Below are 26011 nucleotides of genomic sequence, written 5' to 3'. Positions count from 1 at the left end.
AACCCTGACTGTAGGGACTTTAGGGGTTAAGCGAGAGCAGTAGGGGTGGATGCCCTCCCACTTTTATCAGGCAAGGTGGGGTAAGTAGTGGTGTATGCCCATAGTCTATATAGCTCCCACCCTGCCCAGGCTATCCCTCTTTTGGTATCACCAGCATCGTGTGAAGGTTGCTGCAATGGCTGAAGACTTATTGCGGTCGTTGCTCTGGGAGCAGGTGCTGGCTGATGCTACGTTCCTTCCCAGGCTGCTCCCAGAGATTGGGGTCCCTGCTACTGTTGCTGCTCCTTCGTAATTTGCCTGTGCAGCCTATAGCTGCCGGTGGCCAGCGGACCACCAGGCAGTCCTAGCCTCTGGGGCGACTCAGCCCTAGCCCCCCTCGCACCACTGCGGTGCGCTTAGTGCAGACTCAGCTTGGTTCCAGGCTGGGCGCTACTGCGGCCTGGGCCCGGGACTTAGCCCCGCCCCTTCTGGCCCACTTGTTTCTGGACATTCCGCGTGGCTTCAGGTGCTCCTGCTCTCCTCATGGGGGTCCCCCTACATCACAGCCTGCCCCTATGGTGCCTGTGGAGGATCCGGTACATGAGCCTCTCTATGAGGATGCCTGGGATTATGTTAGTGGTACCGATAAAAACTACAGACGACGGTGCAAAAAATGAGCCCTCGTACCGCCCCGTACACTGAAAAATAAAAGAGTTATAGGGGTCAGAAGATGCCAATTTTAAACATGCAAATTTTGGCACATGTAGTTTATAATTTTTTTAAGTATTAAAATAAAATAAAAACCTATATAAATTGGGTATCTTTGTAACCGTAGGGACCTGCAGTATAAAGATAAGGTGTCAATTTTACTGAAAAGTGCACTGCCTAGAAACGGAAGCCACAAAAATTTACAAAATGGCGTTTCTTTTTTTTCATTTGACCCCACAAAAATTTTTTTGGGGGGTTTTGCCACAGGTTATATTGTAAAATAAGTGATGTCAAATTGGTGACGCAAAAAACAAGCCCTTACATGAGTCTGTAGGTGCGAAATTGAAAGAGTTATGATTTTTAGAAGGGAAAGAGGAAAAAACTTTGCTCATTCCTGAAGGTGAAAATAGGCTGAGTCCCTAAGGGGTTAACTGCAATGCAATGGTTAATGGTTATTTCATTGTATATTCGAGTGTTATAATAAAAGAGCTGTGACCATCACCCAGCCCAGTAAAATTGGAAAAAGTTGTTGTGTCTTGATTTACATAGGAAAAAGGGGGAGGGAAAAGGAGTGGATTTATGGGAAGAGGTGTTCCATGCAGTCTGTTCCTGTTGTTGAGGGTTTGATTCCTTTGTTATTTTGAACACTCTCGGACAGTTTCCTCTTTCTGCATATCTCTGGCCTGAATCTCTGTTCTCATTTTGCATCCATTCTGTAAGTATTATGATGGTTTTGTATGACTCGGCTTCTGATTTTTTTGTTGTCTGCAAACTGTAAACTGTTACTACTGAAGACCAATCCAGGGACACTGTTTGGGAATTTACTAAGAAACGTCCATAGCTCCATAAGGAACATTGCAAAGTGAAGAGTGAAGCATTCCTGACTCTACGGGTAAGGGTATTCATTGTTTATATGCGTAAAAGTCTATACCCACAACATACAAATTGCAGTTTATGTTTTTAAATGTTTATTGTGGGCCTTAAGACATAAGGAGTGTTAGGGAGTGTCTTGCCATCACGTGGTCAATAGTTAAGCTATGTTGTTGGTGGAAACATAAAACCTGTATATTTAGTTCAAACGCTTCTATTTGGTTAACCCTCATGTGACATGTCCTCCGACTCTTCTGTATGACTATAACTTGTCCTGATCAGCCCGCAGCAGTGACAGATCTCCAAACACCAGTAGAAGGTAAGTGCAATGTTCTAGAACTTTATTATATATACTGGAAGCTTCTTCTGGGGCAAGTTTGATATTCTCATTAATAAAGCTTTTTTAAATAATAAATAATATAGAAATATAAATTCTAAAACTATTGTTATGACCAATATTTATTTTTGCCAATATTTATTATATTGGATAATAAATCGATTTGAGAAAATTTTTGCTATGTTAGGCCATGTTCACACAGTGTAAAATGGGCCGTATTGTTTGCAAAAATAAAATTAGCTAAAAAATGACATCACAAAATGGTAGTATTTTTTGCAAAATAATGTGTTGTATCAAAGTCTAGGGAATGTGGCTGTCAGCGCTATTTTTTTTATTTTATTTAATGACTACAAATACGACCAAAGATACAAACTATTGGCAATCTTCAACATGTACTTAAATTAAATTTAGTACAAATGTAAAGATATTTTCAGGTTATATTCAGAGATTTTTTTTATGTATCAGTCTAAATGAGATGTATGCTGGCTCTAATAATATTGTGCAAAATGCCTTTGCTGCAGCAAGTTGAAAAAACCTTCTGTGCCAAACATTTAAAATAAAGTACACTAGTAAAACCAAAACAACTGTGCAAAAAAGGACTTCAATATAAGAAGAGAGCGTGTATACCATACATGTGATATAGCTTTATGTAGGGAAATATGTATACACATGAACCAAAGAAAGCACTCTCTTATCCTGGAAAGCATATACCTACAATGTAGTCTTCACTGTATATTAGGGCTGCACAATATGGGGAAAATGTGCGATTGCGATTTTGGGCCTAAATATTGCGATTTCGATATGTGATGCGATATCATTAAGAAAATTGGAAAATCCCCCCATTTCATGTCCAATCGCCTCCATTTCACATCTACCTACCCATTTTATGCCCACAGCCTATTTCACATCTCCCCCTTGTCACATTCTCCCCCCGTCACATTCTCCTCCCCCGTCAGATCCCCCCCTTGTCACCCCCCCTTTTCACATTCCCCCCCCTTGTCATATTCTCCCTCTTGTCACATCCTCCCTTGTCACATTCTCCTCCCCCTTGTCACATTCTCCTCCCTCTTGTCACATTCGCCTCCCCCTTGTCACATCCCCCTGTCACTTTCTCCTCCCCCTTGTCACATTCTCCTCCCTCTTGTCACATTCGCCTCCCCCTTGTCACATCCCCCTGTCACTTTCTCCTCCCCCTTGTCACATTCTCCTCCCAATTTTCACAACCCCCTGTCACATTCTCCTTCCCCTTGTCACATTCTCCCCCCTGTCACATTCCCTCCCTTGTCACATTCTCCTCCCCGTCACATCCCCCCCTTGTCACATCCTCCCCCCCTTGTCACATTCCATCCCCTTGTCACATTCCCCCCTTAACACATTCCCCCCTTGTCAAATCCCCCCCCCCTTGTCACATCCCCCCCCCCTCCCCTCCTGTCACATTCTTGTATTCTTGTACTGCAGCAATACACTGGGTTTCCCGGGCTGATATCAAATCTTCCACGGGACCCGGGAAACCTAGTGTATTGCTGCAGTACAAGACTTTTCCCCATCAGCCAATCACTGGCTTGACACGTGACATCACTGCGGCCAGTGATTGGCTGAAAAGGGAAAGGCCCTACACCCTGTACTAAGAAGAGAGGAAACTCCGGAGCGCACGGAGACGAATCTGCAGGGGCCGGGACTTGGTGAGCAGAAGTTTTTTATTTTTCTCCCTGCGCCAATAGCTCAGTGTTTTTGTAGCAGGGTGCGTTCAGCTGTTGTGAAACAGCCTTTGCCGGTCCGGGCATGCTAAGAGTTGTAGTTTTGCAACAACTGGAGGCCTCCTGGTTGGGAAACACTGACTTTTAGTATTTAAATTAGTTTTTACCTGCTCTGGCCGCCCCCCCCCCCCCCCTCCCCACTGGAGCCAGCCCGAGCAGATAATCGCATGTTTTCCCGGGGGGCCGTATCACTATATCGCAAAAAGCAAAAACCGTGATTCGATTGCTTTTGCGATATATTGTGCAGCCCTACTGTATATATAATATCTAATCTCTTCTACAGTGATATAAGAATATAAAGAATATATTGGTATAATGTAATTATAACTACAGTACCTATAAGTGGTAGAAAGACAAATGTAAAGCTGATTATTGTTCTTTATTTTTCAGCTTCCAGTCATAATGGGAAATTGCCTCAGAGGTTAGAATCACTATGTATTTGTCACCATGGGATTTTTCTTGCCTATGATTACTATTAATATATTGTATTATTATTGTTGTTATTATTATTACAATTTTTTTGGCACCCTTGCTTAAAGGGGGCTATACATATGATGAGGGTACAAATAAATAATACAAACATAAGTACACTGAACATGAAACAAAGGGGGGGGGGGGGGAGGGGGGCAGCAGGTCATCTGTTTATAATAATAGGAAGCAGCCATTCACACTTCAGTACAGGGGCAGCAGGGTTATTGTGTATTGTCGGTTGTCCTAAGGAGTTTTCAGGTTGCTTTTGAAGATCTTGAATCTTGATGGTGGGTGAGAGATGGATATGTCAAAGTAGAGAGTTCCAGTATGGGGAAGTACAGGAGAAATCTTGGGATGGTTGTGTGAGGTGTGAACGAGGGGAAAGCATTAGCTGGGGTCTTGAGATGATTGGAGATTACATGAGAGGCAGTGTTAGGAGATCAGGGCAGAGGCATACGAAGGGGACAGATTGTGGACATTATAATGCTTATACAATATAGGGTAAATGCATCTGAATATATGGAATAATCAGGCTGTCAGGCATAGCAGCTTCTGTGGGACAATAAAGGGGTCATAGTTGGTGGTAGGGGAGCAGGGAAAATGTAATGCAGACAACTGGACAGCCCAGGAAAGGACATTATCCTGAACTGTTACACCCCGTGTATGTAATTGACTCCCCATGGAAACATGTTGTGCATTATTTCCGTGCTGGGACAACCTACATTGAACCTTCAACTTACAATAGTTTCAACATACATAGGTCTTTTCTGGACCATTGTAACTTGAAACCAGACTACACATACAATGCTATGGACAGTCCAGATCTGTGAAACGTGTCAATGGCTGAAAGATCTCACCAATCAGAATGGGCATTTTAATTGGTAAAACTCCTGTATTACTGAAGTGCATGCACTGACTGATGTCTGATAGCGCCTCCCTACAATACAGGGAGGTATTACATATTCTGTACTACTCTTTACCTGTGCCAGGGATAGCTGCTCCTTTGGACACCAAGTAAGGGCGGCTCCATTTTACGTTTATAGGACATTGCGTGTACTGTACAGGACCCTGAAGAAGCTCCTGTCCTCTACATAGACAGTGATTACAGCTCCCAGCAGATCTTTTTTACTTTTATATGGAGGGACTTGTTTTATCTATATTAGTTATCTACTTACTTTTCTTTAATCCTCACTTTTTCCTATTTTTGGATGACATTTTGGTGGCTTCAGAACCAATTACCAGGTTTCCATACAGTTCTGGTCTCAACATACAATGGTTTCAACATACAATGGTCGTCCTGGAACTAATTATTATTTTAACTTGAGGGACCACTGTACATTGAAAGATTTATTAGTCAGGCTGAGACAGAACCTCACTGATTTGCACGTCACAACCAATTACAGCTCAGCTTTAATTTCTCAAATTGCTCTGGTAAAAGTAAAAGCGGAGCTGTGATTGGTTGCGATGGGCAAATTAGATTTTTTTTGTCAGACAGTTCTGACTAATCTGCCCCACCAGAGTGCATGCTCTATATAGTTTGACATTACTATGTGCATTATCACAGTACTATGACTGTAGCGTTTACAGTGTTTACATGGCTCTTGAGCTGTTACTCAGACACTGTGTACATTGACATCTCCAAACATCCCTGCATTGTGCAATACATGTGCAATACTTCCCTTTGTGCAATATTTTCCTGCTGCAATAGCGAGGGTCACGTTCAGGGTTGTACTGCTGTCAGGGGCTCAGGCCACAATAAACATAACAATGGACCTGTTCACTCTCCCCATCTCCTCAGGGTGGCCTCAGTCTACTCCCGGCAGTCGGGACAGAAGAGGAGGGGCAAGGAGAGGTTGCACAGTGCTGGCTTTAAGGAGTAGTAGATGGCCTGCAGGTGATCACTGACCTTTTCATGGGGACCCCCAACCCCCGTGTGCATGTATATACTGTATATGTGTGTGTACATGTGTGTGTATGTAATGTGCATATTTGTGTATGTAATGTGCATATTTGTGTGTATTAGTACTATTTATGGCTATATGTAATGTGTGTTTGTATCTGTATAAAATGTGTAATATACATGTACAGTACTGTATGTGTGTTTGTGTATGTAGTGCATGTATGCACAATAGGTAATGGGCACATGCATAAAGTTTATATTAAAATTAAAAAGAAACTAAATACTTTGTTCTAGTGTATTAAAATTCACAGTTTTATTGTAGATCCGTACTATAAGGCACAATTTCTATCAATGAGCACTATATAGCATTAGGATACACCAGAATAAATTGCTGGATTTTTCTCTATGTGCCTATGTCCATACACAGGTTTTGTGGGCCATTTTAACCCCTTGCCACAGAATGCTGTCTTTATATGGCACAGGGGTGCGGCAGGGGTATGAAGCGAGCTCAGGTGTTGAGCTGATTTCATACCCGCTTGATCATCAGCGAAACTGCAGCATCCCAATCCGCTGTAAGGATGGAGGTAAGTCTCTTACCTGCTTAATTGTCATCTGATTGGCGCTCCTATGCTGCAGCCAGCTATGGCAGGCTGTAGCGATGAAGCGCCAATACCACTGATCAATGTTGTTCTATGGAACAATACTATTCAGTGTTTGCAATATGAAAATTGAAGATAATAGTCTCCTACAGGGGCTATAAAATAGTGAATGAAGCGTAAAAGTTTGAATAAAGTTTGAATAACCCCGCTTTTCACATTTTTTAAATAAAATGATGTAAACGAAAATAAATATAAACATATGTGGTGTCGCCGAATGTGTAAATGTCCGAACTATTCAAAAATTGCATATTTTTGGTCTCTTCGCATACCAGAAAAAAAATATTAAAAAGCGATCAAAAAGTCCCATCAAAACAAAAATGGTACAGCTAAAAAAAACTACAGACCATGGCGCAAAAAGTGAGCCCCCATACATCACTATATATGAAAAAATAATAGAATTATGGGGGTCAGAATAGGATAATTTTATCGTGCAAAAAGTTATAATTTTTTAAAAGTCGTAAAATAAAACAAAACCTAAATAATTGGGGCATCATTAATCGTATGAACTTACAGAATAAAGAAAAAAGATATTGGGGGAGATTTATCAAAACCTGTGCAGAGGCAAAGTTGCGCAGTTGCCCATAGCAACCAATTAGCTCGCTTCTTACATTCTTAACAAGGCCTCTGCAAAATGAAAGAAGCAATCTGATTGGTTGCTATGGGCAACTGGGCAACTTTGCCTCTGGACTGGTTTTGATAAATCTCCCCCAATGTGTCATTTGTACTGAAAAAGTGCACTGCGTAGAAGTGAAAACTCCCAAAAGCTGCTACATTGCTATATTTTTTTTTATTTCTCCCACAAATATTTTTTCCCCATTTTTCTGTAGATTTGGTGGTAAAACGAGTGATGTCCTTACAAAGCAAAGTTAGTGGTGCAAAAAACAAGCTCTCATATGGAAAATTTAACCCCTTAAAGGGGGACTCCACCCCTAGACATCTTATCCCCTATCCAAAGGATAGGGGATAAGATGTCAGATCGCTGCAGTCCCGCTGCTGGGGAGCCCCGGGATCCCCGCTGCGGCACCCCGCTATCATTACAGCACAGTGCGAGTTCGCTCTGCACGTAATGACGGGCGATACAGGGGACGAAGCAGCGTGACGTCATGGCTCCGCCCCTCGTGACATCACGGCCCATCCCCGTAATGCAAGTCTATGGAAGGGGGCGTGACGACCGCCTTGCCCCCTCCCATAGACTTGTATTGAAAGGGGCGGACCGTGACGTCACGAGGGGCGGAGCTGTGACGTAACGATGCTCTGGCCCCTGTATCGCCCGTCATTACGTGCAGAGCGAACTCGCTCTGTGCTGTAATGATAGCACAGTGCCGCAGCGGGGATCCCGTGGGTCCCCAGTAGCGGGACCGCAGCGATCTGACATCTTATCCCCTATCCTTTGGATAGGGGATAAGATGTCTAGGGGCAGAGTACCACTTTAAGGACCAGGGGTTTTTCCGTTTTTGCATTTTTGTTCTTTTCCTCCTTACCTTTAAAAAATCATAACCCTTTCAATTTTGCAGCTAAAAATCCATATGATGGCTTATTTTTTGCGCCACCAATTCTACTTTGTAATAACATCAGTAATTTTACCCAAAAATCGATGGCAAAATGGAAAAAAAAATCATTGTGAGACAAAATTGAAAAAAAAAATGCCATTTTGTAAATTTGGGGGCTTCTGTTTCTACGCAGTACATTTTTCGGTAAAAAGGACACATTCTCTTTATTCTGTACGTCCATACGATTAAAATGATACCCTACTTATATAGGTTTGATTTTGTCGTACTTCTGAAAAAAATCATAACTACATGCAGGAAAATGTATACGTTTAAAATTGTCATCTTCTGACCCCTATAACTTTTTTATTTTACTGCGTATGGGGGGGTATGAGGGCTAATTTTTTGCGCCGTGATCTGAAGTTTTTAGCGGTATCCTTTTTGTATTGATAGGACTTGTTGATTGCTTTTTATTCATTCTTTCATGATATAAAAAGTGACCAAAAATACACTATTTTGGACTTTGGAAATTTTTTGCGCGTACGCCATAGACCGTGCAGTTTAATTAATGATATATTTTTATAATTCAGACATTTCCGCACGTGGCGATACCACATATGTTCATTTTTATATTTATTTACACAGTTTTTTTTATGGGAAAAGGGGGGTGATTCAAACTTTTATTAGGGGAGGTATTAAATGATCTTTATTCAGTTTTTTTCACCCTTTTTTTTTTTTTTGCAATGTTATAGCTCCCATAGGGACCTATAACACTGCACACACTGATCTTTTACATTGATGACTGGTTTCTCATAGGAAACCAGTAATCAATAATCCTGCCTCTTGACAGCTCATGCCTGGATCTCAGGCACTGAGCAGCCATTCGGCGATTGGACACCAGGAGGCAAGGTAGGAGACCCTCCTCATGTCCCACATCTGTTCGGGATGCCGCGATTTCGCCGCGGACATCCCGAACAGCCCCCTGAGCTAACCGGCAATGTTTTACTTTCACTTTAGACGCGGCATTCAACTTTGAAGGGTTTCTAAAGGGTTAATAGCGCGCGGCACCGCGATCATTGCCGCACGCTATTAGCCATGGGTCCCGGCCTGGTAAGAGGCCAGGCTCGACCCGCTATGACGCGGGGCCACGACGTTTATAGAAAGGGAATGGACTGAGGACATAGCGGTACGTCCTTGGTCCTTAACAGGTTAAAGCATTTTGGCTATTAGAAGGTGAGGAGGAAAAAAACTAAACCTCCCTTCAAAAAAAATTGTCCCGGTCCTTAAGACGTTAACCTCTTAAGTACGCCCTGCGCCCGGTCCCGGTGTTTAAAACGGGGTCACGCCGTGACCCCACATCACACCAGTCGGTCCCAGCTACTATTCATAGCCGGGACCCTGGGCTTACAGCGAGCAGGACTGATCGTTGTGCCACGCACTATTAACCCTTCAGACGTGGCAATCAAAGTTGATCGCCGCGCTGAAAATGAAAGTAAATGCTTTCCGGCAGCTCAATCCTGATCAGCTAGGACGTGAGCGGAGGTCCCCTTCCCTTGCTCCATCACGTCCGATCGGCATTTGATTGCTCCAAGCCTGAGCTACAGGTTTTGCAGGGATCAGGGTAAAAGATCAGTGTGTGCAGTGTCATAGCCCCCTATGGGAGCTATAACACTGCAAAAAAAAAGTGGAAAAAAAAGTTAATGGGGGACTCCGGCGCTTAGACATCTTATCCCCTATCCAAAGGATAGGGGATAAGATGCCTGATCGCGGGGGTTCCGCCGCTGGGGACCCCCGTGATCTTGCACGCAGCACCCCAGTTAAAATTAGTCCCCGTAGCATGTTCGCTCCGGGTCTGATTACCGGCAACCAGCTGTCACGCCCCCTCCCATAGGCTTGCATTGAGGGGCGGAGCGTGACGTCACACGGGGCGGAGGCGTGACCTCACACGCCACCTGCCCCGTGATCGCCGGTAATCAGACCCGGAGCGAACATGCTCCGGGGACTGATTTTAACTGGGGGGCTGCGTGCAAGATCACAGGGGTCCCCAGCGGCAGGACCCCCACGATCAGGCATCTTATCCCCTATCCTTTGGGTGGGGGATAAGATGTCTAAGCGCCGGAGTACCCCTTTAACAAAGGTCATTTAACCCCCTTCCCTAATAAAAGTTTGAATAACCACCCTTTTCCCATAAAAAAAACAAAACTGTGTAAATAAATGGTGAATTATACTCACCGATAATTGTATTTCCTGGAAGTCTCCATGACAGCACCCAGAGATTGCACCTGCCTAATTGGGACAGGAAAAACACTGAGAGTTTAAAACCCCACCCCTCTCCATTCCCAGTGTATTATAAAGAACACCGAGTAGAAAGGAAAAGTGATCACCAAATGACCAAACCAGAGAAAAGAAAAGAAAAACAAAAGGGTGGGTATTATGGGTGCTGTCATGGAGACTTCCGGGAAATACAATTATCGGTGAGTATAATTCACCGTTTCCCAAGTCGTCTCCATGACAGCACCCAGAGATAATACCAAAGAATAGTATTCAGGAAGGGACCACAGCACTCAAGACCTTGCGTCCGAATGCCATGTCTTGATTAGAAAGAACATCTAATCTATAATGTTTGGAAATAGTATGTAAGTTTTTCAAAGTGGTTGCACGACAAATCTGCTCCACAGAAGCAGATGCTCTCTCTGCCCATGAGGCAGAGACCGCACGGGTAGAATGAGCCTTTAATTCAAGAGGGGGATTTTTTCCCTTTGCTGAATAGGCGTCTGAGATGGCCATACGGATTCATCTCGCAATAGAACTCTTGGAAGCCTTTTTCCCTTTGTTAGGACCTGCAAACTGGAGAAAAAGTTTTTTGTCTTTCCTCCAGGGACGGGAGGATTCAACATATTGTAACACTGCTCTCCTTACATCTAAACCAGTGGTTCTTAACCTTTTTGGAGGTACTGAACCCCACCAGTTTCATATGCGCATTCATCGAACCTCTCTTAATTGGAAAAATAAAATATGATTTTTTCAAATTCAAAACATAGGAGGTATATATTTAAGTATATATTTATACATAAGTGCACAAAATGAACAAAACCATTAAGAACAAAGAACAAAACCATGAGAACATGATTTTCACACAAAAACATAATAAATATTTACTGCAAATCAGTGTGACTTATGATTCCCAAATTTGGGCGAAGGATGACAATCTCGCCCCTACCAGAATGGCGTCATTGTTTACCTCCACCAGCGCTAGACTGGTTGGGGTTAAACAAGAAGCCTCTCCCTCTACCTCCTTTTCCATAGGACCAACGGCCTTTTTTGCCCTTACCTCTATAGGGCTGATTAGTTTGAGAAAAGAGGCGAAATGGGGTCTTTTTTTGTTGAGCTTTCTCTTTGGGAAAACCTTTTTTATTGTCCGAGGCTTTAGCCAGGATATTATCTAAGTCAGCTCCAAAAACAAATTGTCCATGAAATGGAAGGACAGCCAATTTGTTTTTGGAGGGAACATCCCCTGTCCAGGATTTTAACCAGAGCACCCTTCTTGAAATATTTGACAGGACGGCAGTGCGGGCAGATAATCTGACAGATTCTGCAGATGCATCTGCAAGAAAATTGGTAGCCATTTTAAGAATAAGGAGACTTGCAATTATATCCTCTTTAGGGGTATCGCCCTGTAAGTGTTGGTCAATCCATACGCCCAAGGTTCTAGCTACACAAGTAGAAGCTACATTAGGTCTAAGTAACGTAGCTCCTGCCTCCCAAATTTTTTTTAAGAGACTCTCTGTTTTTCGGTCCATTGGATCCTTTAACTGAAAGGAGTCTTCAAATGGCAAGGAGGTATTTTTGGCCATCTTGGCTATGGGAGCGTCGACTCTTAGTTGAGTCAGTCTCAGCAAATGGATAACGTCTCTTAATACCCTTAGGAATAAAGGACCCCTTATCTGGTCTAGCCCATTCGTCATTAATGATCTTATGAATGTTTGGATGAACAGGGGAGGAGGGAGATTTACGGTCACCTAGGCCTCCGAATAACTCATCCTGAATGGTTTTTAACCTCTTGTACCTCCTCAAGGTTAAGGGTGGCTTTAACCGCTTTAATAAGTTCCTCAATGCCCTCCGGATTAAACAGAAATTTTTAAAAACCTGTATCCTCTTCTTCTTGTGGGCTGTCTATACATTCACCTTCCTCAATATCCTGATGAGACGCATTATCATCAGAGTCGGAGATTTGATTGGCTCTTTTGAGATTGAGAAGGGATCGCCTGACTTGAAGAAGAGGATTTAGAAGCCTGGATCTCAGACTGAATCATAGATGTAATATCTTTCATAATATCAGGAATTTCCTCCTAGACTAAATTGGCAACACATTTCTTACATAACATTTTTTTTTGAAGACACCTGAGGTTCCTTATTACAAATTACACATTTTTTTTATTTTAGATTTTGTTTTTACAGAAATGAGAGAAGTATCCTTTTCTCCCTAAAATATAACAGGGAGGAAAGGATCAGACAGTAGCTCTGAAGATAGACCAGGGTATAAACCCTATAGGCCCTCATTACTCATGGTTAGTTGGATCTGCACGAGTTCAACCTCAGTGGCCTTGACCAGTGTAGACATCATGGAAGACTGTAGCAGCAGAAATTGCTTCAGCTGTGACAGCAAAAAAACAAGATAACCTGCGGTGGGTAATATTACGTAGCAACTGTAGCTGGTCTCTGCGGCGTTAGCGGCTGCGGTAGAGGAGTAATCCTATAGAGCTTACTCTTCTGGAGTAAGCGCCTTCTGTGATCTCCCTGCATCCTATATTCATGGGGATTTTGAAATCCCCATCTCTTTTCCGGCCAGGTGTGACGTCAGACGCCATACACAAGGCCAGAAGCGTGCTCCGGAGGACTCTTACGTCAGCGGAAGTGACGTTCTTACCATAGAGTCCTCCGGTTTAGCGATGCCACCGCTCACCGGTTGCGCGGGACCGGAAGGCAGGACCTGAGGACCGTGATCCAGCCCCTATCGCGTCTCCCCTGCATAAGCCCGCCTGGGTGACGCAAGGGGAGACTAAACAAAAGAAAGAAATTGACTTTGTGTCAGACAGGAACCGCCGCCGTAACGGAGGTACTTTCCATGGGGCAGCCCTGACTTTTTCAGCAGAAAAGTGCTCTCCTGCACTCTCAGAGATTCCTTCCCTACTCGGGACAGGAAAAACACAGGGAATGGAGAGCAAGGGGTGGGGTTTTAAACTTGATTTAATCAGTGTTTTTCCTGTCCCAATTAGGCAGGTGCAATCTCCGGGTGCTGTCATGGAGACGACTTGGGAAAAATAAACATATGTGGTATCGCCGCGTGCGTAAATATCCAAACTATAAAAATATATCATTAATTAAACCGCACGGTCAATGGCGTACGCACAAAAAAATTTCAAAGTTCAAAATAGTGTATTTTGGTCACTTTTTATATCCTAAAAAATGAATAAAAAGCGATCAAAAAGTCCAAACAATACAAAAATGGTACCGATAAAAACTTCAGAACATGGCGCAAAAAATGAGCCCTCATACCGGCCCGTATGCAGAAAAATAGAAAAGTTATAGGGGTCAGAAGATGAGAATTTTAAACATATAAATTTTTCTGCATGTAGTTATGATTTGTTTCTGAAGTACAACAAAATCAAACCTATATAAGTAGGGGATCATTTTAACCGTATGGACCTACAGAATGAAGATAAGGTGTCATTTTTACCAAGAAATGCACTGCGTAGAAACGGAAGCCCCCAAAAGTTTCAAATTTAAATTTTTTCTTCAATTTTGTCGCACAGTGAATTTTTTTTCAGTTTCGTCATGGATTTTTTGGTAAAATGACTAATGTCACTGCATAGTAGAATTGGTGGCGCAAAAAATAAGCCATCATATGGACTTTTATGTGCAAAATTGAAAGCATTATGATTTTTAGAAGGTGATGAGGAAAAAATGAAAACACAAAAACAGAAAAACGCCGAGTCCTTAAGGGGTTAAAGCCATACAACATCCATAAAATTTTCAATTCAATTGAACTCAATAGTAAAATATCTGCTTGTACACACATTTTACAGCCATAATTGTTACAGCCATAAAATTAAGTGTACCGCAGCTTGTATCCAACTTCTGACATGTTGTGATCAGTGGGGGTCCAGGTGCTGTGACCCCAATAATCACTATAAGGAAGGGACAGAAGTGCTCGGCTGACCATTGTGTACCTTTTTTCTGCTTTGCTTTTCTAAGAAAGCCAAGCACAAGAAGTATGAATGGCACAACAGTCTCAATGCATCTCTATCGTACAGTCTTGGTGTTCATACTTCCTGTGCTCAGATTTCTGAGAAAAGCCGAACAGAAACAAAGGTGCTCAGCCGTCCTTCCCTTCTAGGGATTGGTGGGGTCTTAGCACCCGAACTCCTACTATGTCATATCAAAGGTTTAGCAAAGTTGAGGGACACTTTAATTTTCATGCCTTTTATTTTGGCACAGATATTGACTTATATTTTAGAAAGTATTTGAGGCTGTAAATGACTAAAATGCATTTCAAATTGAAATAATAAAAGAAGAACTTTTGGTAAGGAGAAGAGGTAGAAGCTTTGGCTGTATGGGGCCCCAAAAACTCTGAATATCAGTATTTTTTTGTAACCTGGAGAAAAAAAATGTTTTCCTTTCTATAAATATTATACATGATTTTTTTTTTTATTGCAGAAAAATCATATAGTCACATTGAATGATTTGTTTCAGGTGCCCATCACCACCCCCATCACCATCATCCGCCACATCATCATATAGGTCCACATCATGGCCCACATGGACACTTTGGACATCATGGACATCATGGACATCACGGTCATCATGGACATCACGGACATCATGGACATCACGGACATCATGGCCACCATTAATCCTGTATAGGAATCTCACAGGTGATTCTTGATTAAGGAATTTGTAATATAGTTGTCACGATGCCGGCTGGCAGGTAGTGGACCCTCTGTGCCAGAGAGGGATTGGCGTGGACCGTGCTAGTGGACCGGTTCTAAGCCACTACTGGTTTTCACCAGAGCCCGCCGCAAAGCGGGATGGTCTTGCTGCGGCGGTAGTGACCAGGTCGTATCCACTAGCAACGGCTCACCTCTCTGGCTGCTGAAGATAGGCGCGGTACAAGGGAGTAGGCAGAAGCAAGGTCGGACGTAGCAGAAGGTCGGGGCAGGCAGCAAGGATCGTAGTCAGGGGCAACGGCAGAAGGTCTGGAAACACAGGCAAGGAACACACAAGGAACGCTTTCACTGGCACTAAGGCAACAAGATCCGGCAAGGGAGTGCAAGGGAAGTGAGGTAATATAGGGAAGTGCACAGGTGAAAACCCTAATTGGAACCACTGCGCCAATCAGCGGCGCAGTGGCCCTTTAAATCGCAGAGACCCGGCGCGCGCGCGCCCTAGGGAGCGGGGCCGCGCGCGCCGGGACAGAACAGACGGGGAGCGAGTCAGGTAGGGGAGCCGGGGTGCGCATCGCGAGCGGGCGCTACCCGCATCGCGAATCGCATCCCGGCTGGCAGCAGGATCGCAGCGCCCCGGGTCAGAGGACGTGACCGGAGCGCTGCAGCGGAGGGAGTGAAGCGAGCGCTCCGGGGAGGAGCGGGGACCCGGAGCGCTCGGCGTAACAGTACCCCCCCCCTTGGGTCTCCCCCTCTTCTTGGAGCCTGAGAACCTGAGGAGCAGACTTTTGTCAAGGATGTTGTCCTCAGGTTCCCAGGATCTCTCTTCAGGACCACAACCCTCCCAGTCTACTAAAAAAAAATTTTTCCCTCTGACCTTTTTGGCAGCCAAAATTTCCTTGACCGAGAAGACGTCCGAGGAGCCGGAAACAGGAGTGGGAGGAACAGATTTGGGAGAAAAACGGTTGAGGATGAGTGGTTTGAGAAGAGAGACGTGAAAGGCATTAGGGATACGAAGAGAAGGAGGAAGAAGAAGTTTATAAGAGACAGGATTAATTTGACACAAAATTTTGAAAGGACCAAGATAGCGTGGTCCCAACTTGTAGCTAGGGACACGGAAGCGGACATATTTAGCGGAGAGCCATACCTTGTCTCCAGGGGAAAAAACGGGGGGAGCTCTTCTTTTCTTATCCGCGAACCTCTTCATGCGTGAAGAAGCCTGTAAGAGAGAATTTTGGGTCTCTCTCCATATAATGGAAAGGTCACGAGAAATTTCATCCACAGCGGGCAGACCAGAGGGCAAGGGGGTAGGGAGGGGGGGAAGAGGGTGACGGCCGTACACCACGAAAAATGGGGATTTGGAGGAAGATTCAGAGACCCTGAAGTTATACGAAAATTCGGCCCATGGAAGGAGATCTGCCCAGTCATCCTGGCGGGAGGAAACAAAATGTCGCAAATAATCACCCAGGATCTGGTTAATTCTTTCTACTTGTCCATTGGACTGGGGATGATATGCAGAGGAAAAATTTAATTTAATCTTGAGTTGTTTACAGAGAGCCCTCCAGAATTTAGACACGAATTGGACCCCTCTATCCGAGACAATCTGCGTAGGCAACCCGTGAAGACGAAAAATGTGTACAAAAAATTGTTTAGCCAACTGAGGCGCAGAAGGAAGACCAGGAAGAGGGATGAAATGTGCCATTTTGGAGAATCGATCAACGACCACCCAAATAACGGTGTTGCCACGGGAAGGGGGTAAATCAGTAATAAAATCCATACCAATCAGAGACCAAGGCTGTTCGGGGACAGGCAGAGGATGAAGAAAACCAGCGGGCTTCTGGCGAGGAGTCTTATCCCGGGCACAGATAGTGCAGGCTCGCACAAAGTCCCCAACATCCGTCTCCAGAGTCGGCCACCAATAGAAGCGGGAGATGAGTTGCACAGATTTCTTGATGCCCGCATGACCTGCGAGATGGGAGGAGTGACCCCATTTGAGGATTCCGAGGCGTTGGCGTGGAGAAACAAAGGTCTTTCCTGGAGGAGTCTGCCTGATTGAGGCAGGAGAAGTGGAGATCAGGCAGTCAGGTGGAATGATGTGTTGCGGAGGGAGATCAACTTCTGAGGCATCCGAGGAACGAGAGAGAGCATCGGCCCTAATGTTCTTATCGGCAGGACGAAAGTGAATCTCAAAATTAAATCGGGCAAAGAACAGAGACCACCGGGCCTGGCGAGGATTCAGCCGTTGGGCCGACTGGAGGTAGGAGAGGTTCTTGTGGTCGGTGTAGATAATAACAGGAAATCTTGATCCCTCCAGCAGATGCCTCCATTCCTCAAGTGCTAATTTAATGGCTAGAAGCTCTCGATCCCCGATGGAGTAGTTCCTCTCCGCTGGAGAGAAGGTCCTAGAGAAAAAACCACAAGTGACAGCATGCCCGGAAGGATTTTTTTGTAGAAGAACAGCTCCAGCTCCTACTGAGGAGGCATCAACCTCCAATAGGAAGGGTTTGGAAGGGTCAGGTCTGGAGAGCACGGGAGCCGAAGAAAAGGCAAACTTGAGTCGTTTAAAGGAGTCTTCTGCTTGAGGAGGCCAGGACTTGGGATCAGCATTTTTCTTGGTTAAAGCCACGATAGGAGCCACAATGGTAGAAAAATGTGGAATAAATTGCCTGTAATAATTGGCGAACCCCAAAAAGCGTTGGATAGCACGGAGTCCGGAGGGGCGTGGCCAATTTAAGACGGCAGAGAGTTTGTCTGGATCCATCTGTAGTCCCTGGCCAGAGACCAAATATCCTAGAAAAGGAAGAGATTGGCATTCAAACAGACATTTCTCAATTTTGGCATAGAGTTGGTTGTCACGAAGTCTCTGAAGAACCATACGGACATGCTGGCGGTGTTCTTCTAGATTGGCAGAAAAAATTAGGATATCGTCCAGATATACCACAACACAGGAGTATAACAGATCACGAAAAATTTCATTGACAAAGTCTTGGAAGACGGCAGGGGCATTGCACAGTCCAAAGGGCATGACCAGATACTCAAAGTGTCCATCTCTGGTGTTAAATGCCGTTTTCCACTCGTCCCCCTCTCTGATGCGGATGAGGTTATAGGCGCCTCTTAAGTCCAATTTAGTGAAGATGTGGGCACCTTGGAGGCGATCAAAGAGTTCAGAGATGAGGGGTAAGGGGTAGCGGTTCTTAACCGTGATTTTATTAAGACCGCGGTAGTCAATGCAAGGACGTAGGGAGCCATCTTTTTTGGACACAAAGAAAAATCCGGCTCCGGCAGGAGAGGAGGATTTACGGATAAAGCCCTTTTTTAGATTCTCCTGGACGTATTCGGACATGGCAAGAGTCTCTGGGGCAGAGAGAGGATAAATTCTGCCCCGGGGTGGAGTAGTACCCGGGAGGAGGTCGATAGGGCAATCATAAGGCCTGTGAGGAGGTAGAGTCTCAGCTTGTTTTTTGCAGAAAACATCCGCGAAGTCCATATAGGCCTTAGGGAGACCGGTTACTGGAGGAACCACAGAGTTACGGCAAGGGTTACTGGGAACCGGTTTTAGACAGTTCTTGGAACAAGAGGACCCCCAACTCTTGATCTCCCCAGTGGACCAATCCAGGGTTGGGGAATGAAGTTGAAGCCAGGGAAGTCCAAGGAGAATCTCCGAGGTGCAATTGGGGAGGACCAAAAGTTCAATCCTCTCATGATGAGATCCGATGCTCATAAGAAGGGGCTCCGTGCGGAAACGTATGGTACAGTCCAATCTTTCATTATTTACACAATTGATGTAGAGGGGTCTGGCGAGACTGGTCACTGGGATGTTGAACCTGTTGACGAGAGAGGCCAAAATAAAATTTCCTGCAGATCCAGAGTCCAAGAAGGCCACTGTAGAGAAGGAGAAGGCAGAGGCAGACATCCGCACAGGCACAGTAAGACGTGGAGAAGCAGAGTAGACATCAAGGACTGTCTCACCTTTGTGCGGAGTCAGCGTACGTCTTTCCAGGCGGGGAGGACGGATAGGACAATCCCTCAGGAAGTGTTCGGTACTAGCACAGTACAGGCAGAGGTTCTCCATACGGCGTCGTGTCCTCTCTTGAGGTGTCAGGCGAGACCGGTCGACCTGCATAGCCTCCACGGCGGGAGGCACAGGAACAGATTGCAGGGGACCAGAGGAGAGAGGAGCCGAGGAGACGAAACGCCTCGTGCGAACAGAGTCCATATCTTGGCGGAGTTCCTGACGCCTTTCAGAAAAACGCATGTCAATGCGAGTGGCTAGGTGAATAAGTTCATGTAGATTAGCAGGAATTTCTCGTGCGGCCAGAACATCTTTAATGTTGCTGGATAGGCCTTTTTTGAAGGTCGCGCAGAGGGCCTCATTATTCCAGGACAATTCTGAAGCAAGTGTACGGAATTGTACGGCATACTCGCCAACGGAAGAATTACCCTGGACCAGGTTCAACAGGGCAGTCTCAGCAGAAGAGGCTCGGGCAGGTTCCTCAAAGACACTTCGGATTTCCGAGAAGAAGGAGTGTACAGAGGCAGTGACGGGGTCATTGCGGTCCCAGAGCGGTGTGGCCCATGACAGGGCTTTTCCGGACAGAAGACTGACTACGAAAGCCACCTTAGACCTTTCAGTGGGAAACAGGTCCGACATCATCTCCAGATGCAGGGAACATTGGGAAAGAAAGCCACGGCAAAACTTAGAGTCCCCATCAAATTTATCCGGCAAGGATAAGCGTATCCCAGGAGCGGCCACTCGCTGCGGAGGAGGTGCAGGAGCTGGCGGAGGAGATGACTGCTGAAGCTGTGGTAGCAACTGTTGTAGCATAACGGTCAGTTGAGACAGCTGTTGGCCTTGTTGCGCTATCTGTTGTGACTGCTGGGCGACCACCGTGGTGAGGTCAGCGACAACTGGCAGAGGAACTTCAGCGGGATCCATGGCCGGATCTACTGTCACGATGCCGGCTGGCAGGTAGTGGACCCTCTGTGCCAGAGAGGGATTGGCGTGGACCGTGCTAGTGGACCGGTTCTAAGCCACTACTGGTTTTCACCAGAGCCCGCCGCAAAGCGGGATGGTCTTGCTGCGGCGGTAGTGACCAGGTCGTATCCACTAGCAACGGCTCACCTCTCTGGCTGCTGAAGATAGGCGCGGTACAAGGGAGTAGGCAGAAGCAAGGTCGGACGTAGCAGAAGGTCGGGGCAGGCAGCAAGGATCGTAGTCAGGGGCAACGGCAGAAGGTCTGGAAACACAGGCAAGGAACACACAAGGAACGCTTTCACTGGCACTAAGGCAACAAGATCCGGCAAGGGAGTGCAAGGGAAGTGAGGTAATATAGGGAAGTGCACAGGTGAAAACCCTAATTGGAACCACTGCGCCAATCAGCGGCGCAGTGGCCCTTTAAATCGCAGAGACCCGGCGCGCGCGCGCCCTAGGGAGCGGGGCCGCGCGCGCCGGGACAGAACAGACGGGGAGCGAGTCAGGTAGGGGAGCCGGGGTGCGCATCGCGAGCGGGCGCTACCCGCATCGCGAATCGCATCCCGGCTGGCAGCAGGATCGCAGCGCCCCGGGTCAGAGGACGTGACCGGAGCGCTGCAGCGGAGGGAGTGAAGCGAGCGCTCCGGGGAGGAGCGGGGACCCGGAGCGCTCGGCGTAACAATAGTATTTGACTATAATGATAGTTTTACTGAATGTTGATATTTAAATTTCCACATTGAGGCTAATTTGTGCAATATAATGTACAACCAGATATACTACTACAATCTAGTTCTTAGACAGTAAAAACTTAGATTAGACGTTAAATTTAGATAAATATACCAGATTTATCACAAGGGCTTAGGATTTTTCATAAATCTTTTGTCACTATAAACTGTGTAGTATAAGTTCAGACCAACTATCCGTTGGCTTTTTTTTAACTCCAAAAAGTTATGCCAAAATTCTGGCACAATTTTTGGCACACATAGGGGGAGATTCATCAAAACCAGTGCAGAGGAAAAGTTGCCCAGTTGCCCATAGGAACAAATCAGATCACTTCTTTCATTTTTCAGAGACCTTGTTAAAAATGAAAGAGGAAATCTGATTGGTTGCTATGGGCAACTTTTCCTCTGGACAGGTTTTGATAAATCTTCCCCATAGTCTCTCGCAGGCTGAGGTCATGGGCTAGTAAACAGGTTGGGGGCAGCACAGGTCTGTATGAGGTCAAGTCATAAACAGATGTAGCACTGCCATACGAGGGAGCAGCTTGGTAAGCTTCAGCACTGAACCTTGCTCAAAAGAACTGTCCTTTCTTTTCAACACATATATCCCGTTCTCCGTATAGTCAGGGGGAGTGAGGTTTTGGGTAGTGACACCGTGCAGTTTAGACATAAAAATTGTCATGCTTTTCTCATTCGAAACAGCGTGTTTTTAGTTTATGTGAACGTACCCTTATAAATACACCAATTTTATTGTCTTTTACATGTTATATAATGTGAAATGTGTATATGTTGGCTTATTAAAAGTGTTAAGGCCATTAAAAAAAAACATTAAAAAAGGCCATTACCAGCCCAATCCCCCACAACCTTTATTATGATAGGTTTACACTGATAAGCACTTTCTAGTTACATATTACATAGGAAATTCCAGCTCAGCCAATCATTGGTCTCAGCGGTGACCCCCAACCAGTGGTTGGCTCAACAGGCATTTCCTGCATGTGGAGACAAGGCCCAGGAAGTGGTGAGCAACGGGGCCAAGGTACTGTTAGAACGCTAGTGGTGGGGGACCAGAATTTTTATTTCTGTTAAAACTGTTACCTTCATTTAAATGTCTCATAGCCCGTTGGTGGAAATCTCCCGAATCCCCGCCGACTCGAGCCCTGTTGTAAAAAATTAAAGAGGTGTATAGGATGGAACGTCTTTCAGCAGTACTAGATAATAAACTCCATGTCTTTCAGAAGATATGGAGGCTTTGGGAGGAGTATGATGATTCTCTGAATAACCACTGATGTGCCATGGCCATGCGAGATTCTCTATTTTATATTCTTTCTTTTATTTATTTTAATTTATTTCATCATTATTTCTTTTTTCATTTTACTTTCTTTCCCTTTCTCTCCTCCTACTTCATCTCTACGGTGTTTCTCCTTTATATATATAAAGTTGCAAATTTTGCTTTATATATTGCAAAGTACTCATGCTCACTGTACACATGACGTATTTTTCTTCTGTATTAAAATACAAAATTCTTTAAATAAACAGTTATACAAAAAAAAAACTGTTACCTGACCTGACCACTTTTAATAAAGTTTTCTATTGTCAGATATCCTCTTTAATAAAAAGTATGGGGGATGTGTATCAAAACCTATGATTGTTTAAAATCTTCTTCCCCCAAAGCGTGTGGCTTGTTTATTTATCTTTATGTTTTTGCTGATACCATGAAAAATGTTATTATACCACATACCATTTGCATGCACTGTGTTATACCACATACCTTGTATGCACTGTGTTATACCACATATGTTGTACACTTACTTATATTATATTTTTTTCATGTTTCCATTTGCAGCACTGAAGTGAAATGAAAATATGCAAGAAGATTGTCAGGCTACATTTACCTCATATCGATTTATAAACTGACAAATCTGTTGAATTGTATGATATATTTTTAATGCACTATATTAATGGATTGTTGCTTATTTATTACATAAATGGTTTCCTATAATTTGTTCTTTTTCCAACAAAATTGCTTAAAAAGCATTCAACATTATGAGCCACAAAATTCTGGCCAAAATAAAATTGCTATTTCTAAATGTATCCTTAAAACCAGCAAATAGCTTTTCCACTATGAAGAGATTGACATTTCTTTGGATGACCCCTTTTTTTATTTATTTTATAAGTGTTAAATTCATCCTTTTTCCAAGAAAAGGTGTTGGGGGAAGAATAGTGTCACATCTTGTACCTTCTTTTGGTGTCTCCCAGCATATTTGATGCTATCATACAATATACAAATCACCATGCCAAATGGTCCCCAAATTCAAACACCATATAGAATGATGCGCAAATAACAATGGCATGTGTTTTCTAAATAATGGTTACAAATAGTTACATAAATAATTATAATATACAGAGTGCCCAAAGAGCAGTACCATATAATGTAAATACCACCATACAATGTTTGAATATATATATACATATATTTGTGTTGGTCACAAGGTGACAGGCCATCTGAAGCTCCCCTTTTACTAGGGATACTCGCACACACCTAATACAGTGATCCCTCAACTTACAATGGCCTCAACATACAATAGTTTCAACATACAATGGTCTTTTCTGGATCATTGTAACTTGAAACCAGACTCAACATACAATGCTACAGATAGTCCAGATCTGCAAAACGTGCCACAACTGGAGGAATTGACCATTTTCAGATCAGAATTGGCATTTTACTGGTAAATCACCTCTATTACTGAAGCGTATGCACTGACTGGTGTCTGGTAGTGCCCCCTACAGTACAGGGAGGAACTACAAGTTCTGTACTACTCCTTACCTGTGCCAGGGTTAGCTGCTCCTTTGGACACCAAGTAAGGGCGGCTCCATTTGGGACACTATGTGTACTGTATAGGACCCTGAAGAAGCTCCTGTTCTCTACATAAAACATTGTTTCCCAACCAGGGTGCCTCCAGCTGTTGCAAAACTACAACTCCCAGCATGCCCGGACAGCCAACGGCTGTCCGGGCATGCTGGTAGTTGTAGTTTTGCAACAGCTGGAGGCACCCTGGTTGGGAAACACTGACATAGACAGTGATTTACAGCTCCCAGCAGCTATTTCTTACTTTTTCCTATTGTTGGATGACATTTTTTTGGCTTCAGAACCAATTGCCAGGTTTCCATAGAGTTATGGTCTCAACATACAATGGTTTCAACATACAATGGTCGTCCTGGAATCAATTAATATTGTAACTTTAGGGATCACTGTACTAACTCTAGGTAGAGATCTACATTCACATTTCATAGTAATACACCACTATGCACAATGTAATGCTGTGATATATCTGCTTCTGTAAAGAGTCATTGGTTGCTTGCTGGAAGCTGGTCTGTTGTCTATGGACCCCCATCATCTAAATATCATACCAGTTATAGATATATATTTTTAAATAAAAACTGAACTATGTTTAAAAAAAAATTTTGTATTGTGTTTTTTTTTTTATATCTTTTTATTATTCAGAAAAACAGTGCAATATTAACACGTCAATTGTTGAGAACATAAGAATGTTGGTTTTTGCAGTGATGTACATTGAAGAAAGGGTGCCCCACAGCGATGTTCTTATGGACCCTGAATTTTGGAACCAGGTTTTTAGGGGGCAGGGGGAGGGAGAAGGAGGTGTCCCTGGTAAGTATTGTATAGAGAGATAGATACGGTACATCAAAGCATGACCAATAAATCTGCAGCACTCCAAGGCAAGGTTAAAGATGAAAAAAAGTGGTGTGTATTCGATCCAATAAAGTGCAACGTTTCGGTCGCCCAATGCAACCATTTTCAAGCATTTCAAGCAAAATAGGACCTCCCCACAGCACATGAGTTCAATGGAAAAATTTGGTGTTTATTCCATAATAAAAAAAAGTCTCACAGCAAGCGACGTTTCGACCAGCTCACTTGGCGAGCTGGTAGAAACGTCTCTGGCTTTGAGACACTTTTTTATATTATGGAATAAACACCAAATGTTTCCATTGAACTCATGTGCTGTGGGGAGGTCCTTTCTTGCTGCTAAAAGTAGTGAGCCCCTTGACCCGGACTCTAGAACCGGCACGCACCACTGACAACTCAACATAGAAAGGGGTGTGCTGTTTTTTATTCTCTACTTAATAGATAGATATGAGATACATAGATATGAGATAGATATGTACAAAGCAAATAAGATCCAGCAGCACTCCCAGGGTAAGGTGCAAAATATAAGGTGCTTTATTGACCCATGAAAATACGACATTTTGATAGCATCACGCTGTCTTTATCGTAATGCCGTCGAAACGTTGTATTTTCATAGGTCAATAAAGCACCTTATATTTTGCACCTTATCCTGGGAGTGCCGCTGGATCTTATTTGCTTTGGATCTGTACACAGTCTGCGACTGGGAATGTTACCCTGCTGGCACCCCGTACCCTGTTACGGACTGGCTCTGGCTGTGCTGCTTTCTACGTGGTTCTAGATAGATTGATAGATAAATAGATATGAGATAGATAGATATGAGAGATAGATATGAGATTGATAGATAGATATGAGATAGATAGATAGAAAGATAGATACTTGCGGATAAATTCAGTACACCGAACAGCAGGAAAATCCAATTCAGTTGAGTTAATTGCATGGTGTATAAAACAGATATGTTTCAGTGACCTCACGCCACCATTTTCAAGTGCCAAATAGTGAACAGGAAGGGCTTGATATATCCGCCCACATGATTGCAATCATTAGCATAATTAACACAATACTAATACAAAAACATGAGCATAGTGCCAATCCAAATTCATATAATATATATATATATATATATATATATATATACATCAAACAGTGTCATACAATACAGTGTAAGTGAGTACCCCCAATGTAAATATCATATAACAATAACAAAATTTAGATCATAGTTACACAGTAGTGGTTCAGTGTGCATGTCACAGTGTACAGGTGTAGACTGGTGTCCATACCAATACAGTGGGTGAGTGATGCATCCTATTAGTGTTTTTAATTGTGTTTATGTCTACACCTGTACACTGTTCCATACACACTGAACCACTACTGTGTAACTATGATCTAAGTTGATTGTTATATTATACTAGCTGAGTACCGGCGCTGCCCAGTTTTTCCCAACTTATCTTTGTGGGGGAGGAAAAGCAACAAAAGAGGAAGCTTTTGTCCTCATATCCCGACCCCAA

At 44.0% G+C, this 26011-nt stretch overlaps 1 long non-coding RNA gene across 2 annotated transcripts; it reads left to right on the top strand.

Moving 5' to 3' along the window:
• Window positions 1–1309: 1309 nt before the first annotated feature.
• Window positions 1310–23746, top strand: LOC130284749 (uncharacterized). Of its 2 annotated transcripts, XR_008847131.1 has the most exons (5): window positions 1310–1579; window positions 4042–4072; window positions 5921–6016; window positions 14922–15103; window positions 22647–23746. It is a non-coding gene; the product is annotated as an uncharacterized LOC130284749 (long non-coding RNA). The 2 variants fall into 2 exon arrangements; XR_008847130.1 differs by lacking the exon at window positions 5921–6016.
• The last annotated feature ends 2265 nt before the right edge of the window (window positions 23747–26011 follow it).

This window comes from Hyla sarda, chromosome 8, assembly GCF_029499605.1.
Source record: "Hyla sarda isolate aHylSar1 chromosome 8, aHylSar1.hap1, whole genome shotgun sequence".
NCBI classification, from domain to species: domain Eukaryota; kingdom Metazoa; phylum Chordata; class Amphibia; order Anura; family Hylidae; genus Hyla; species Hyla sarda.
Note: the sequence above shows the minus strand (reverse complement) of the source record. Positions and strands in the feature narration are given on the sequence as shown.